The sequence below is a fragment of the Ambystoma mexicanum genome, chromosome 12 (genome assembly GCF_040938575.1).
Source record: "Ambystoma mexicanum isolate Mex_15411 chromosome 12, UKY_AmexF1_1, whole genome shotgun sequence".
Lineage (NCBI taxonomy): Eukaryota > Metazoa > Chordata > Amphibia > Caudata > Ambystomatidae > Ambystoma > Ambystoma mexicanum.
The window spans coordinates 1,016,830,169-1,016,842,307 of record NC_090936.1 but is presented as its reverse complement, the minus strand read 5'-3'; the positions used below and the strand labels follow the sequence as shown (position 1 = coordinate 1,016,842,307).

Here is a 12,139-nt window from a genome sequence, read left to right as displayed (position 1 = left end):
AATTTCATTAACAGTTGGAACGCCTGACTAATTGTAGACCTGACCATTTTCTAAGCCCTGCCTGAATGGTTGAAAGTATTTTGTTTTCTGTGCACCAAAGCCCTAATATAATTCCTAGGAGCTTCCCAAATAGCTTGCACCGGAATCGAGGAGGGAGAATGGCTTGTAATTAAAGGGTAAATTAGTGGCCAGCTTTTTATTTTATAGATAAGTATCAACATGGCACCCTGCAAACAGCTGAGAAGAGCATCTAAATTACGGAGTTCATTAAAGAACTTGGCTAAATATGGAGCCCATATTTTAGGCTGCACCCTGAAGATATCGATCGGAATAAAATCTTGGCTTGGGAATTTGCCTTCTTTCTGTGTTCAAATCGCTGTCTCTATCTCTAAGGCTGATAAAGGCATGAGCACCGGATCATCTGATGCCGCCACCAAACTACATTGGTTCATGCAGGCTTTATAATCATCTGCCTTGCTAAAGTGAAGGAACCTTTCTTCCAAGGTGATATGGAATGGATTATGTAGGTTGGGCCGGGGAGTCACCCTGCAACGTCCAATTACATGTCCTGATCCCGATTGTCAACAACAAGGAAGCACCATAAGGGACCCATAAATATGAGCATCTAGGGGTGTTAACAGAGCCTGGCAGTACCCCCCAAATTTCATTTTCTTCTTCCATTAACAAGTCTAACTCTGGAGATGGTTCCATCTGCATATTGAAGTCGCTGACCATTATGAATTTTTCACCCCTTTCCTATAAGAAAACAAGCAGAGGAATTCATTCTCTAACTGGCAGTTGTCGATTGATCAGGTCTTAGATAAATATTAACGAAGAAGAGTGACAGATTACCAGGAAGGATAATCCTCAGGGCCTACATATTGGTGGGTGCTATGTCAATAGTAGTACATTTGGCTCAAAGAGTGGTTAACCCAGATAGCAAGCCTGCCCTTAAGCCTATCACTGGGGCCTTTTGTTGTAGTTATACAGTATGCATCATAAGCTAGTAAATGTACTTCTATTAATGCCGAGGTTTCTTATAGACCTTTAATTCCATGGAAACTCTAGACAATCTGGGTCATCCATTTTATTGTGAATGCCCTGAATATTCCACAAAAGTCAATGGGCCTCATTATGAGGTTGGACGTAGCCTTGCTGGTAAAACCTGCACGGCTACCTCCAAAGTTGCATCCGGGTCCTGCACCCGCAAATAGCCAATTACCGGGCTATTCCGGCCCAGCTGGACCCGTTAATTACCCTTTCGCAGGTGCTGGGCCCGGTTCATCCCCATTCCCATTGAGCCCCATAGTGCTCAATGGGAATGAGGACGTCGGATGCAGCGGCACCGTTTACAACGGTGCCAGTGCATCCAACATGCTGTGCTCGCAGGTGCCGCTCTGCCCGCCAGGTCCGCCCACAGCCAAATCCAACTCTACCTAGAAGCTAATTCCATGTTAGAAAATAGACAATCAGGATTCCGTAAAGGACACGGTACCGAAACAGCACTGTTGGATCTAAAGAATCAAATTACTAAAATTTTGGACAATGGTATGCCTGCCCTCCTCCTCCTCCTAGACCTTTCAGTGGCGTTCGATCTTGTGGACCATAAAACTCTCACCGCACAACTCATGCATTCGGCACACTTCTCCAACCAAGCTGCTTCCTGACTTACATCATTTTTAGAGGGCAGAGCTATGAAAGTTTTCTCAAACACAGCTAATGCAGCACCCACCCTCATTCACTGTGGTGTCCCACAGGGATCTTGTACTGCTCCTACGGTTTACAATCTCTTCACAAAGCCTCTTTTTGATAAACTGGACGCACTTGTTATTGCATATACAAATTATGCAGACAATACGCAGGTGCTCCTTCCTCTAACAGGCTCCTATCACCAAGACGCCACAGCCCTAAAACAAATCTATGCCACCATCCAAGCTTAGATAGCCAATAATGGCCTTTGCCTCAACGAGACAAAACTGAAATTCTTATTCGTGGCCAAAAGACTACTCTAGCCAAGCTAGACTGTCTGTACTCTAACTTCAACATTGACAATTGTATAATCCCAGTCCTATCATCTGTCAAAACCTTAGGTGTCCACATTGATGTAACATTATCCATGAACAAGCAAGTCAGCGCTATCGTCTCTGCCTCTGCCCTAAGCACCAAATTCATAAATGCCATTAAACCTTTCTTAACTAAGGAAAACGGCTTCTCAATGGCCAGAGCTACCATAGGTGCAAAGCTCGACTACTGTAATGCGCTTTTAGCCGGCACTTCCTTAATAAACGTAAACAAACTTCAAATCACCCAGAATAATACACTCAGAGCAGACTTAAGCATCTCAAAAAGAGACCAAATCTCACAAGAAAGACGGTCCGTTCACTGGCTCCCTGTTAAAGAACACATCACTTTCAAGATCCTCACTACCACACATAAATGTATCCACCGCACAGCACCGCCCTATCTTTCAGACACTATCCATAGAACGGTTTCCACTAGGCCTACCAGACTATGCTACACCAACCAACTCACTGTACCACGAATTAACGAAGCCAAGGCAGGAGGGATAGGCTTCCCATATCTAGCTCCAAAGCTCTGGAACACGCTCCCCATTACACTAAGAGCAGAAATTTCTCTCCATGTCTTCAGAAAAAACCTTAAAACTACTCTCTTTAACTAAAACACATGCTACTACATGTGTTACAAACCGTTATATGCAATCGTACAATATCATGCCTGTAAGATTTTTCTTGTGTAACTAAGTTTCTATCACTCTCTGTAAAAAGTGCCACAATACCCCCGGCTGCTGGGCACTCAACAAATGTGAATAAATAAATAAATAAATAAATAAATACATGGCGAGCTGACAGGCCCCCGTGAGCACAGCTCGTAGTATGGCGGTACGGTAGCAACGGTTCCGGTAGCACTACCGGCACCGTTGTTGCCTTACCGCCATACTTATAATGAGGCCCAATATATTTTTGTAGACCATATGCATGCAGGGCTTGGTGGCAAGTGAGAGCTTGCTAAAATGGTAACTGAGTTATGAACCTGAAAGGGCAGCTGTTGTCAAGTGGAGGCCCTACCCACAAGCTTGGTTTGGGCTTTAGTATTGATGGGGCCTGCAATTGGGGATTCTTATGTGGAACTGAAGAGGCTAGTTCACCTCCCCCCTCAGTGCAAGATATGGGGACTGGAGTATGTGACCGAATTTGAATGTTAGAACCCCCAGGTGGTAAACATTTACCTTGCTCGCCAGAGTCAACAAAAGCAACATAGCAATGTTTCATTGATTTACAATCACCACTTTTAAATAGGTAGATTGTATTTGCTTATTAACTTTATATATTTATTTGTTTGTTTTTGTATTTTCGTATGTATTTATTAATTGCACAAATATACCTTTCTCATGCATATGGCGTAACGTCAGAACACTCTTGGCTGTGGGCAATGTGAGTGTCAGGATGGTGGTGCGTTGACGAGGAACACACAATGTAGTGTGACTTGCTCACTGGCTTCAACAATAAATGGGTATAGGGAGCTATTTCATCAAGCTTATTAAAAGAAGTATGTTTTCCTTTTTTTGGCAGAAATGCGGAGTGAGTTCCACTTTCAAAATGGCCGGCAGGAGAAAGTTGCATAAGATCGGCACAGCATGCAGAAACTTCGGTCTCCCAGCCATTGCACAGGAAATCTTGGAGAGGAGAGGGGATTTGCACTGAAGGATCCGAGAGACCCGGTGAGTCTGTATTGGTTGATCATGAGCTGGGATCTTTGCCATGGATGCCTTTGTGGTTGATAAAGGCAGGCTGACTTACATTGTATTAAGAGACTGCCCATTAAGGTATTTTAAGGCAAGTTTAGTGTGGTCGTACAATCTCATTTGTTGGTTATAAATCAGGTTGCCTTGTTCTGTAGTGCCTGAGCTTGGTGGCTATCAGATGAGGCAGACCAAGCTAGATGAGGTTACTATGATTCGATCTGTACAAATTGTTCCTCGTGCTGATGGGGGAGGCTGACAGCTTAGATGTCATGAATGGAGTCAAAAAGGTAGTTGATGGATTTGAAAACTTGCTTTTCTGATTCATGTAGGAGTATTTGTCATCGGACAGTAGGTGAAGCATGCAGGCAGCACTAACTGGTAAATGCTGGTTGTCTAGTGTGGTGACCTTTACAACTGCACCGTAGAAGGGTGTAGGGTTTTAAAATACATTTATTTGGGTCTCCTTGACATTAAGGTTGAGTCTATTCTAGATTGTATAGTCTTGGATGGGGCAAGTGGAGATGATGTCTGAAAGTATGAAAATCCCTGTACCTGGCTCAGTGGTTCTATGTGTGGTGTGGGAAACGAGTTAGGTGTCTTCAGAGCACTGCATGACCCCTGAAAGAGACCACAGGAAAAAACAGAAGAGCAAATAAAAAGCTGCAGCCATGACTCCAGTCCAGTGTGATACAGGCAAGTGAAAGGGAAACTTTGGAACCTGCTTGGAATGTCAATAATGGAAGGAAAACCACAGGACGAAGGCTGAGTCGGATAGCCCAAGCAAGCCTCTTAAATTGCTCAGGAAGATCTCATTGAAGTCTGTTAGAAATACAGGTGTCATGTTTCTTCTTCTGACACTGTGCGGGTGGGTTGGATACATGTTTTAAGTTGTCCCTAAACTCTTCTCCACTACCTTCCTTTGCCAATATGGGTTTCCACACTTTACTCCAGCCTGACCTTTCCTTCTCTGGACCAGTACTTACCAACGAATGACTTTGTTTTCTAACTTCAGTAGGTTGGAGGCAAAATCCATATGTAAGCACAGGCCAGTAGAAGTAAAGATCAGGCTGAGATAAAGTGTAATGTTGGTAAAGTAACAAGGTCATGGGGCCTCATTACGAGAAGTGCAGTAAAATCGGGGTCATTACCGGCATGGAGGAACTAGCGGGTCTGTGCTCGTATGACACTGTTAATAGCGGGTGATTACGAGTGCGTGAGCACGAGCGAACCCCCATGCCGGTAATGGCCATACCACCATGGCGCTAAAGGCCCTCTAATCCCCTGATAGCGCCATCACAGGCCCCACTGATACCGCCTCTGCCTAGGAGGCACCCCTTAATACCGACCCGGAAATAACATCATGCTAATACCGGGCTCGTAATACCGGACCCGGAAGTAACATCATCGCGTCGGAACAGGAAATGCGCCGGCGGCCATCTTTAAAAACACAATCCATTGCAATCCTCCCAAACCACCAGTTGTGTTCAGTAGAGACCAGTACCAATCCCTTCGATATGTCAAAGGCTACCAGGAAATCAACCCCCCGCCTGCGCAAAAAGCGTTTTTTAGACGAAGAACTGACCATGCTGGCGGACACCCTAGCTGCCCATGCTGAGATCAACCTGCAAAACCTGAAAAGGGAGGTGCAGCAATGTAAAAAGGAGATCTGGGAGGAGGTAGCCCGCAAGCTCTCGGCAGTCGGCACCACCCCACGGACAGTCAAGGACTGTAAATAAAGGTGGGATGACTTCCACCTCAGGGTACGGAACATCCTGGCCAGCAATAGGAGGGAGGCCATGGCCACAGACGGGGGTCCCCACTCACCCACAAAACTCACATGCTGGGAGGAGACTTGCAATAGCCTCATACAGATGGAGTCCATCGAGGGATTTGGGGAGATGGAGACGGGTGCCGCAACATCTGCAGATGGTGGTGAGTGACCCTGCAGATCCCTGTAGGGGAAACCATGACGTAGCAGTGATGTGGAAGAGAGTCTAGGCAAGGCAATGCATGTCCCAACACACACATCAACATATCCTTGTCCAGATGGAGGCCCAAACCCTGCCACACTGAAATGCATGCTGAGTGCCAATCCCATTACGAACACACAGCCAACACACACGGACCGTGCCCATGTAATACATCACACAAAGCCCAATACAACAGCATGCCAACTGTCATGCAGCATCCCTGCACTGAGACGTCACGTCACATGCCAAAATGGCCCCTTCATACTAACCTGTGTGACACACCTGTAAGATATGAATGCATAATCAATGAAATTCTCCACATCACCATATAATGCATCTTGCATGTAACACCATCACTGATGCCCTGCATCTCTTCTACCGACCCCCAGGCACCGATGGGGAGGATGCCAGTGAGGAAACAGCCACAAGGGCACCCACATCCTGGCACAAGACCACTCCCACAGCCAAGACCACCTCCGGGGCAGCCTCACAGGCCACACCGAAGCCCAGGGCGAGTGCCCAGGCCATGGCCGCACATGAGGGCCCCACATCAAAGCCTCACACCGGGACCACAGAGCTGGAAATACCAGTGGAAGGTGAGGCCAGTGGCACAATGTCGGCAGCAACAAGTTCGGTGGGCGAGGCAGCAGCCACTGCCCCACTGAGTGACATAGAAACTGCAGTTGAGGAGTATGTGGACGAGGATGGACTGACCCATGTGGCATGTCCACACTCCCCAAGCTCCGTGTCCACCCCCCAACCCAACACTCAGCCCTCACCCACCAGCAGCAGTGCGGATCCTTTGCTACATGATTAGGACCTCAGCACCCTCCCCGAGGACAGCACTGCCTATGCAACCCGGTGGCAGCACCCTCAACCACTGCTGCTCCCACCACCAACCTTAAGGCACAGCTAGCAAGGGTGGAGGCTAGACATGACTCAATGTCGGAAATTCTCCTACAATATGTTGTGGATGGGGATGACACGAGGCGTGAAATTGCGCAGGGCATAGCAGCGAACACAGCCGCCATCAATGCCTCAGCATTGATGATGTGAGACAGTCTGGGGGCCATCACGCAGGCCCTCACATCTATCCTGCTGCACATGCAGCAGCCACAACCCGCACCAGCCATGCAAATCACCACGGCTTCAACCCCATCTGCCACACCTCCATCCTCCACACCCGCTTCCTCTGCACCCGCTTCCTCTGCACCCTCCAGCCCTGTGTGTCCAACAAGACGGAGTGCGAGGCACTCAGAAATGCTGCCCCCAGAGATCAAGAAATCAAGGAAACAGTGTGGGACAATAATGGGAGTGGGTCAGATGGTGTCGGTGGTGTATGGGTGTATTAGGGGGATTTCATTGGGGGTTTTTGAGAGTTGATTGGAGGGTTTTGGGAGTCTATTGGGGGTTTTGGGAGTTGATTGGGGGTTTTGGGAGTCCATTGGGGATTTTGGGAGTTGATTGGGGGTATGGCGAGTCCTTTGGGGTTTTGGGAGTTGATTGGGGGTATGGCGAGTCCATTCGAGGTTTTGGGAGTTGATTGGGGGGTTTTGGGAGTCCATTGGGGGTTTTGGGAGTTCGTCGGGGGGGTATGGGAGTTGATTGGGGGGTATGGGGAGTTGATTGGGGGTATGGGGAGTTTATTGGGGTTTTTGGGAGTTTTGGTGTTGTGGGGGGGTAGCACATTTCTGTAGGTTATATTAATACACCCATTGTGTGAAAAATCATTCAATGCCTGGACATTGTTCATTTCGTGTGTATCCTTTTAATTCATAACAGTACACAGTGCCCAACTCCCCACATTCCTTATGTGCATGTCCACATGGACCCAGTGTACAATGTGTCACTGACACATGTCTATCGACATCCCTGTGGGTCAAAAGTATTCGCCAATCAGTGATTGGCGTACTGCACAGCCATCTTGTGCATCACGTACTGGCATGGGGGCTGCTTATCCTCCGTCATCATCCTTATCATCCTCACGCGGTGCATGCATGTCAATGTTAGGTGGCAGTGGTACATTTCTCCGGATGCACTTGTTGTGCAGCATGACACAGGCCATGGTGATCTTTGCCACCTTCTCAGGCCTATAAAGGAGTGCTCCACCAGACCTGCTTAGGCAGCGGAACCGCACCTTCAACAGCCCAAAGGTCTTCTCAATCACAACACGGGTACGGGTATGAACCCAATTGTACTCCTCTTCATGGCTGTTCTGCGGGTTGCGCACAGGGGTAAATAGCCACGGCTTCAAGGGATATCCTCCATCACCTGCAAGTGAATACAAATAGGTTTATGTGAGTCACTCTGAGCTGCCACCTTCAGGATTCACAGCCATGGGCGCAGCTATTTGCTGTCGACAAGCACATGTCCCTGTACGTATGCACAAATATTATTTAGATGCATTCTATACTGCAATATAGTGTGGTAGTCTGGATGGCGTTGTACGGATGATGCAGGGTGAATTCTTACATGCTGATGTGGATGTACTGTGGTTGCACGACGATTCTTTGCCTCACAATTTTGCTGTTTATACTACACTGTGCATGGTCACACTAGCCACATTGTCACAGTTGCAATCATGTTTAGTCATGCATTTCTTGACATGCCCATGGTGGCCAGGTTGTGCGTCTTACATGTTGTCGTTGATATCCGGCATTGCTCTGATGTGTGCCAGTAATGTGTAATGTTCAGGTTGGGAGGTTCAGGTCAGGAGTGTTTAGCTCTGCGTGCATTCTCCACTCACCTGCCATTCCCACCCAGGTAGAGTATGCATCCACCCCCACCATTCCCACCCAGGTGGAGTATACACCCCCCCACCATTCCCACCCAGGTGGAGTATGCATCCCCCCCATTCCCACCCAGGTGGAGTATGCATCCCAACACATCACAACCCTGATGCACTGCCATGGCCCAGTCAGCTAACTCACCAAGCAGCCAGACACGTCGTCCAGCATGTCGCTCCTTGTGACGGGGTAGCGTGGAGTTACGCAGCAGCATGGCATCATGTGTCGATCCGGGGTATCGTGCGCAGCAATGTGTGATGCTCTTGCTGGAGTCATATACCATCTGCATATTGATGGAGCGGTATTGCTTGCGATTGCGGTACACTGCCTTTACTGCATGGGGGACTACCAATTCTGCATGGGTTCAGTCGAGGGCACCAACATAATTTGGCATGCCTGCCAGTGCATGGAAGCCTACTTTGGTGTCAGCTATCTCCTGGGCAGTCCGTGGTAAGGATATGTGGGTGCTAGCGTGCTTCTGGGGGGCATCCAGCACTTAGGTCAGCATGCATGAAAATAGTGGTTGTGAAATGCCATGCACCTGGCCCACTGTGTGCTGGTAGGTGCCTGGGCCATGAAGTGGAGCACAGACACCACCTTTAGTAGCGGGGGGATGGCAGTGCATATTTCTATGAGGCTGACAATGTCGTTGTTTATCATGTCCACTATGGTGGTGATGGTGTCCCGGTCCAACCGGTACAGGGTGTGGATCTGCTCAGGGGTTAGATTGAATGGACTGGGTCTGATGCGAGGGATTGGTGGCTCCCTACGATGTACTACTGGCTGCACTGGTGGTAATTGCTGGCCCTGTCTCAACCTCCTTCTCCTCCTGCGTCTCCTCTGTGCTGCCTGTTGCTGTGGCTGTAGTTGTTGTAGTTGCTGTTGTTGCTGTAGTTGTAGCAGTATAGGCATGTCCTCCAGCCTCATGATTGCAACAGCTAGTAGTATCATTTTGGTGTAGGAAAGGGTGTGGTGTGTGGGTGTAATCCTTTCATACTGGGACAGGCTCCATTTACTCCACCTGTGGTGATTGGGTGCCCCTGTGGCAGTTGCCTTGATTGCAGATTGCTGTTTATGGGTGGTCCGTGATGCCTGTATGGCCGCCATCATGCAGGCCCTAATTACCGCCTTCGGGATGCCGGTAATTGCATGCCCGTGTGAGTTGTGATGTCCTCCTATTACCGACATCCCGGTATTTACTCTTTGAAGGGGCGCGTGTACGCGCGCCAGCCAGTATGAAGGGGCACAGAATGGGCGGTGGCGGTATTGGTGGGTTGTCGGGTCATAATGCCCCGGACCCGTTAACGATGCCGGTATTACGATTCCACCTTCCTTTTTTCATTACCTCCATTCTCTTAATGAGGCCCATGGTGTGTTGAAATAAATGTACCAAAGAAACCGGCATACCAGCAGATTCAGTGCCATGTTTTAGCCTAAAGCATGACTCATGGGCATCAAGAAACCAAGCATCTTCATGCCAAGTTTAAAGCTGGTTTCTGACCACTTGCTTGGGAAGGGCTAGAGACAGGCAAGATGTTTATTTTTGTATGGTGTTGAGGCAAGACTTTACAGAAGCAGAGTCTTCACACTAAGTGTAAGCCTGCGTGGGTGTGGACCTCTTTGGAAGGACATTTTAGCCATTATTGTCTACAAGGAAGGCACAGTGTCTTCCTGGTGGTCTATACATAACTGTGAGTATGACTGGATGGTATCTTTATTTAGAAATGTGGATACAATTTGGAGAGTGTCTCTCACAATATCCTGTCTAGTTTGTGGTGGCAATTCCAAAATATTCATGAAATACATCTACACCGGTGATCTGCAACCTGAGGCTCTCCAGAGGTTTTGGACTACCATGGCGTCTCACCATTGACTATCTAGCAATGGCCGATGAGAGTTGAAGTCCAACACATGTGCAGAGCCAAAAGTGTAGGCCCCTGATCTATGCAAGGATAGACAACAGAGACTGTCAAAACATGGTTCTCAATTTGCCCCATGCAAATCTTCCGGAGCTTGCAAAATGTCAGGCAATACTCTAAGGGTCCTTCTGGGTCATTTAGGCAGGACGACAATTGCAGGGGCCCCCACTACACCAGGAGCTTCCATTTGTATTATTACATTTTAAAAATAGTTTTAAACAATTGTGGTCGCAAGGGAGTCCCAAGGGGTTGAAAACTGCGACCCAGGGGTCGCAGCTGCATCCCCTGGTGACACCCAAATAACATCCCTGCCTCTCATTGCACATGTCCTGAGATCCAAGAGAAGGGGGGAATGAGCCGGGGAAAAGAGCTGTAGCTGTCTAGAGAATGTGTTTTCATAATTGTAGTATGGAATGTGTGCAAAAACAAAGGGGGTCCTGGGAGTCCCTCTGCCGGACATTAGTATGGGATGTGTGTTAAGGGGCCTCACTAACATTTGAAAAAAGAGGTTGAGATGAGGAGCTATGGCTGCATATTCATGAAGACTGGGACAGCCCACCTAAATAAGAGTAGGACTACAATTTGACCGTAGCTTCCAGCACACAAGAAGGAATACTTTTCAGTGGCACAGGGGTGTGGGGTTAGACTTGGGATGTTTTCTAGCTAATGATCTGGTAACATTTTCAGTGATCAAACAACTTGAAATGTTAGCCAAGGTCAGTCAAATTAAAAAAACTAATTTCCCAAAGTCAGGCCAATAAATCACTCTGAACTAAATTTAAAATATACTAGTTTACAATTCGTTTTCCCTGTTACTTACGACAATGGCAGGCAGTGAGCCACTCAAAGTGGCAGTTCTCGTAGGGGTGCCATGTGGGGGAGGAGTTTTGCCAGACCCCTGCACCCTGCCCTCTTCTTACTCCTCCTACCATAAAACATTGCCTACTCCATTTTGCTGGAGCCATTCCAGCCACTGATGACAGCAGAACAAACAGAGAAAAAACACAGGTATCTTGAAGGGTGCATTGTGTTCTGTGTTTAGTTAAGGTTAAAAGTAGAATAAAAATGCCAATAACAGAGGCATCCACATGAGGTGTGGATGGCCTAGTATTTGGAGACAGTGTTACCAATCTGTTAGATGCATTGTCTGTGTAGGGGGAGGTGAAAGGATGGGGATAGGCTCTGTGGAGGCTGCTAGGGTTTTGATTGACCTTGTAAGGGACCAGAGAATCGGATTGCAGGTCTACAACTTTGTTTGTTAATGTTCTATTCATTTTTCATTTCTAATGTCTGTGCACACTAAAACAAATTGGTGGGTTCAGTAGCACCACCAAACAATCAATGGGAAGCACATGCAATTAAACATTGCCTTGGTGCTCACAAAGGAAACAGATCATTGTTTTTTATCATGACCCTTTCGAAGAGGGAAGGATATTTTGAGGGACAAAATGATGTGTATTCACAGTCAAATTAGCGTTACAAAAGAAAACAGTTCAATTGTACCAATATTGTTAACAGGCTCTTATTTAAATTTGTATTTCTAATAAAGACTTTGAAGGCTGGCCCATAAACGCCAGAAAAAAAACAACCCGCTAGGAAAAAAAGGCCAAGAGATTCTTTCAAGGATAACAAGTTTTAATCACACAAAAATTAGGTAGGCCAGCAAAGAACTCTGCTGCTCAAGAACGTTCTGCCAAAAAA

The 12,139-nt window shown here is 47.4% G+C and overlaps 1 long non-coding RNA gene across 1 annotated transcript in view; it reads left to right on the top strand.

Annotated features, from left to right (window-relative positions):
- The window catches only part of LOC138514217 (uncharacterized), a 349,307-nt gene that overhangs the window by 126,980 nt on the left and 210,188 nt on the right, over positions 1 to 12,139 (top strand). Inside the window, exon 2 of the long non-coding RNA XR_011281896.1 lies at positions 3,591 to 3,739. This is a non-coding gene — a long non-coding RNA (uncharacterized lncRNA). The remainder of the gene's footprint in view (positions 1 to 3,590; positions 3,740 to 12,139) is intronic.